The sequence below is a fragment of the Alligator sinensis genome, unplaced genomic scaffold (genome assembly GCF_000455745.1).
Source record: "Alligator sinensis unplaced genomic scaffold, ASM45574v1 scaffold785_1, whole genome shotgun sequence".
NCBI lineage: Eukaryota > Metazoa > Chordata > Crocodylia > Alligatoridae > Alligator > Alligator sinensis.
This window is the reverse complement of record NW_005842544.1, coordinates 938091-944540: the sequence shown is the minus strand read 5'-3', so window position 1 is coordinate 944540 and position 6450 is coordinate 938091.

The following is a 6450-nucleotide window of genomic DNA, read 5'->3' as shown; positions in this document are numbered from 1 at the left end:
GGAAAGAGACAGAGAGAGCAATGAGGGAGGCAGTGTGTGTCTGTGTGTGTGTAATGAAGGAGGGAGAGGGAAAGTGTGTGTGTTCATAGGGTGAGTCTCTCTCGCACGAGCACACGCAGGCGCACCCAAACCCTCCTCATGCTGCCATACACCCAGACACCCAGCCACCCTCCTCCCCACACACATCCTTCCACAAACCCCATACCCATCCACACCCCCCCACATGCTCTCTCAACCCACACCTATCCACCCCCCCACACACCCACAGCCCTCCACAAACCTATACCCACCCCGAAGCCCCTACAAAATACAAGATTAAGACTTAGTTTTAAGCCAGGGGTAGCCAAGCCCAAACTTGAAGGAGACCAAAGGTTCAAGACTGGATGCTTGGGGCAAACCCCACTTAAATTCTGTTTCTGGAGTTAATCAGCTAGTTTAGGTGCTTTGGGTATGGGTAATCTGCCCTCATCTCACCCTCCCTGGTACCTGCTGCTGACACAGCAGATGCATCCCTGCAAGATGCATATTTTGTATAGTCTACATACTTGCTATTTAATGTGCCTATGTCTGAACATTTATTTGAACAACTTCATAAATAAAGTGGCCAACAGCTACTCTGACGATCAAGCTAAATACATTTTTAGCAAAATCACCTGATACCATAACATTCTTACTATCCCTGCATGTGGTTATGGTGGAACCCTTGAGCCACTATTTGCTGCATATCCCTTGCAGCATGTAATAAGCAGATTCAGGGACTTTTTAGCTTGTAATGCAGTAGGCTCAAACATATTTCACTCATCCATGTTAGTTTTTCTTATTACTGACAAAGGCTGTGATAAGCTCTGAGGTATTCTGTTGTTTCATGAGACTGGACTATAGGCCTGGGATCATGGTTATCTGGGGCATGATGGAAAACTGCAACTGCATGTACCAAGTCAGGAATTTTCACAACCCTTCTAATTACCTTTTGGGGAGTCTAGACTACAACATCACCAGCTGCTTCCTCAATAAATTTCTCTACACTTCCTTGAACTAAATGGAGCTTGCATGACTGAATTTATATAGCAGTTTACTCTGGTTATTTTGGCACTTAATCTGATGATTTGTCATGTTAAAACCATACTCTCTTCCCCCCTTTTTGTTGTTGGCACCCACTGTACTCTATAGCATCTAAATTTGGAACAGAATTTTAAAGCTAGTGAGGACCAAAGGCCTGATGTAAGCTCTTGTCTTATTTTAGAGGGAGCTGTGTTGCACTCTGTTGGATACCGTCATTGCCACTGTTAGTTTGCAGTGACTTTGCAAAAGTGAAATTTCGATAGCAGCCACTCAAAGATCTAGAATTCAAGTTCAACGCAAATTGATAACAGTTTTAAAAAAGAAAAATGCACCTTTTTTGTTAATCTAAATTCAATCCCTGTAATTGTGAATAGGAGCATTAATTCTTGGTATGGAGAGGGACTCCTAGATTTTCATAAAGGTCTGATTTTTAAAACTACAAATCAGTGTGCATTTGGTTTGGGTTTGTTTTTTTCAGTGAAATACAATTTGCTACAGACATCTACTACTTATGCAGGTTAGGAAGGGCTCGGTATGTTGCATGGGGGTATAAATAGAAACAAATGGGGAGCGGCAAAAAGTGACATTTCAGTTTCTCATGTGGTACATAGCTCTACTGGAGGAGTTGTGCTTTTTTGTACTGGCTAGGTCCAAACTAGCATAAATTATATAATTGAATTTCTTATGGAAATATGGCATGGGGAGGAGCTGATCTGATTGTCTATTCAAGCCCCTATTTTTTTTCAGATGATCAAGAGCCCTTCACATACTTGCACCACTGCATAAAGGTGCCTTATGAAAATAAAACCGTGCGTGTGTTTTAAGGTACTAGACTTAAAATTGGGGAAAGCAGGCTGCTACCACTGTAAATACCATGCAACTGCAACTTATCAGGGTTATCAGATTTTTTGCTAATGCTTTATTTGCAAATAGTATGTGATGCTCATACAGGGCTGCAATGTTACCTGGCATAAGCTACTATAGCTCCATTGAAGTGAATGGAGCTGCAGTGAATTACAAAGCATCAGGTTTCCTTGCTAGTGTACTTGTGCTTTTTCTGAAAGGAACTGACACTGGAATAACTTCTGCTTAGCTTTCAGAAATGGAAACAATAATTCTTGGCCATCTAGTGAGCTCCTGTTCTCTTAAACGAAAGGATTTAGCTTAGAAATGTATGACATGTATTGTCAGAAAAAGAGAGAGAACAGTAAATTGAAACAGTTTCTTCTTTTTAAAATGCAACTTTCATTTCCCCCCTCCCCCCTGCCTCTTCACGTTCTTAATTCACCAGCAGTCACAAAGCTGTACACCCTGCAAAAATCTTATCATTAACTTTGCTACCAATGGAAGTTTTGACCACATGGTGTAGTTCATGGACATTGCTTATGGAAGTGCTCCATCACTTCCACATTTACAGCTATATTCATAACATACTCTTCATCTTGTAACAAACTGAGATGCAGGATTTGGCATAGTTGCCTTTGAGGGCTGGTGGTGGACAGAGAACAGGGAAGGGGTGTTTGTGAATAACAACTCAGCCTTGAGACAGTGGCCCTGGAGTGGGGGCTCTTACTCACTGTTTTGTTTTGTTTTTTTCCCCCCCTCTTCCTACGCTGCTCCAAGAACCAGTATTAAGAATAACATTAAGGAACGCTTCAACATAAGGACTCGGATTTGCTATCCTTACACCTGAGCTTTCCTATCGAGTTCCATAGGATTATTCGCATAAGAGCCACCAGATCAATCTTCATTCCTTCTAGATTTTTCACAGTATTGTTTTAATTTTCAGGCTTTCAGCAGTAAAAAGTTGATATTGCTGTTTCAAGGCAGAATTTAACAAACAGTGAAGCAGTGCAAAATATACATTTTGGAAAAGGGATGGGAAGGGGGCTCTTCATCAATGCTTATCAGCAATGGCATTATAGATACAACAAAGCTGGGGCAAACATCTGATTAATAAAAATGGGTCACTTGTAAATCAGCAGTGAAGTGTCAGCTCTTTGAATAGGCCAGAGGATTTATTCTGATGAAAGAATGGCAATAAAAGTGCATTTACAACTGAAATGGGACTGGAAGTAATTAAGAGCTCCTTTTAAAACATAAGGATAAATGAAGAAGTTGAGTAAGGCGAGGGTGTTAATAGGAAAAAAAATAGGCTGCATACTATTTGTCTTGTTGATTGGCTAACTTTATGGATTTTCTTTTTTAATGAAAGCATTAGGTAGAGACCATTACAGTACCTGAAAATCCAAACATTAATATCAAAGCAATGACATGATAATGACTCTTGCAATCAAAAGACATCACATGCTAGAAAAGTAAGGTCATACCTAAGGAACGGAAAGATTGTATAGAGTTTTCTGCAGATGAAAAGAGCAGGGAATAAAGATGCATGAAATGATTTAAAACCAAACTGGAACAGCTCTGCTGGCAAATTCCCATGATATAGATACAGCTCCACCAACAGAAGAAGGCTTCTGCTTTTTGGGATAGTTGGTGTAAATCTGGCAGCAGGAAACCTGCTGGCAGAGTTGCATCTAGACTGTAGGGAATGGGTGCCTTGTTTAAGAGTGGCAGCCCCATGGAGTAGACATTGCCTGGGGCTAATGCCAAGTGCTTCTGAAAATCCCACTTTCCAGACAGGGTTATGGCAAACTGAAGGTGCAGTGTTGCAAATACATACTACTGGTATGACTGACTGCAAGAGAACTACACCAAGTAATAAGCACTAATCACTGGAGGATCAAGACTGAAGGATGCAGAAATGTCCATTGTCTAAGCAAAAATGGAAAGTTTTTAGGAAAGATAAAATACCCCCTTATCTTATTAGTCTGTGGGGCGGGCAAGCAGGAAACACCCTGGGCCATATTCCAGCACCAAATAACTTTGAAATGATCAAAGGGCTGGAAAATGTCTTGCCCATTCCCCTAACCTAAGGCACGATCAACAATACCTGGAAGGTGGGCTTTTCATCACTACAGTAAAAGCCCAGTGCACGTACAAACTGGGTATGGCCTACAAAATCCTATGCACATTGAACAAGATTTTGCCTCAAGTTTCCCCAAAGTACCCTATATAGACTGTTAAAGTCATATTCATGTGCATTTTATTTTCTGGCAGAAAGCATCCCCAGGAAGATACCCTGGCAGATTTCCTGACCAGAAAAATCTCCATGGATAAAGGGATAATTGGGTGAAGAGGTATTTGTTTACTTACAAGTCACTTTGCATAAATGTACAGGCCCTACCCTATGACTGCAGCATTACTTGTATAGACCTTTCTCCTCAGGCCTTACATGAGAAAATATCTACCTGTGCTTGGTAGGTACTCTTGAGAGTGCCTTTTAACAGTCTCTGATGTAGTAGGAGTAGAGTATTGTTTATAGCTCTAGTGGTCCAGCAAATATGTGACAAACAAGTGGGGGTTTTTTGGTGGTGGGGTGGGAGGCAAAGATAACTTTTATTGGACCAGGCATCTAGCTGGGAAAGATGTTGGACAAGATTTTAAGCACTTCCTCCAGCATATGCAGAGTATGTTTGCTTTGTAGGAAAAACCAAGCTGGTATAAATAAATCTTGAGATCCGGCAATGTAGATGGCCATCTCTTAGTCTTGTGCTGGTTTTCCTATTTGAGTTAATCCCTGCATTACAGCAATTGTGGCAGCTGCTCCAGTGCCAGCTGCTCTAGTGTCAATGCTGAACTTAGGCTATCCAGCCAAGAAAGGGAAAATGCTTGGATGGAGCTACCCTTTCCCAGCCCTGTGCTGTTTATACCAAATGTCTGGGCAATTCCAAAAACCCTAAAGCAGAACCAAGCATTTTTTGAGACACAAGAATCAACAACGAGCAAATGAGAGAGAAGCGGGGATAAGAGATAAGCAGGGGCCCATGTGAGTACATGGTAAAATGACGCAACAAGGAAGTGTGTGAGAGAGAATGGACTAAATGGGCAAGGTGGGGGCTATGGGGAGGGTGGTGGAGAATTTGTTGCCTCTTCTCTTCTGTTCCTCATTTGCTCTTGTGATAGTAAAACGTACCTGCTACAGTCTGTGTGGTCCTTACATATAGGCAAAACCAAAAAGGTTCCTGTAAGCAGTTGTATGTGCAACTGTATCAGAATCTTGATCTCTGAAAGGAAAAAATGCAGGATTCTATGCTGAGACAGTATAGGCGATGGGATGAACACTGGGTATAGTCAAAGAGACCAGAAAAAGAGTTTAGGTACTGTAACCATAGACAATAATTCTCTAACACCTCCTTTCCACTGATTTGAGGAATCCATAACAAATCTCATTGCAGGCCTTGAAGTTTTCTGAAGAAAGAACGAGTAAACCTTTCCAAAGAAATCCAAGTTTCTTCTCCCAGAGAATGGAGAATAATACTATTTTACTAATGTTTATTATGTCTCTTGGTTAGGAAAATACAAGGCATTTCTCTGGATACCTGTCTAACTGAAATCCATGGGAGTTGAAAGCCTTCGGCACCTTGTAGAACTGTGCCCCAGAACTACATTGTTCTGCTGTGCTGGAAGACTTAATGGCTATTAAAGAAGGATCCAGGATTTGCTCCTCATTGAAAGTATTTGTATTGTTTTCCTGTGATAGAAGAGCATACAAACTATGGAACTGCGCATGGTGGAGATGAAATTAGGAGCAGAAATTCCCAGAACAATGGTCAATAAACAAACTAACTTCTGCCACAACTGACTTATCCAGTTTTATGTTTAGACTCAAAGGGGCACCAATTAGTACCTGAAAATAAAACGTAAAAACCCACTAACATATTATTAAGCCATAATGAAGGGATAAGTTACACCGCCTAGAGTATTAGTAGACTCGTGACCCAAAACAAGATGACTGTCATTATACTGATATTGTCCCTCCTGCAATTAAAGGGAGCACCAATTAGTGCCTGAAAATGGCAAATCAGACACACTTCAGCCTTTGAACATCTGAATGAATGAGACATGAAAAGAAATGACAAGTTACAACACAAAGCTACTATGAGATGCAATTAGAAAGCGGGACTTCTTATTTTAACGTGGAAACAACTGAAAATAATAATAAAGACAAGCTTTTATTGAATGCAGGGGTCAATCTGACAGTGGCAAAATGGACCTGCTGTCTCCTTTTTATGCCATAAAATATATATCACCTTGTTTGCTCAAATTAAGTAATCTTTCATCATTTTGCCAATTTGAATTCTTTAATTTGGGAAGTTTATATTTATCCTTGCTAGGCTTGTGTTAATAATATTAGGGATAGAGTTCAACTCCATTTTGCACTGAAGACAACTATTCAGCCTCTTTGCTTTGTATAAAATATGCAGTTTATCCTTCTTAAACCTACCTGTTCTTTAAGTTACTGATGGTGAAACATTTTCAGAGGTT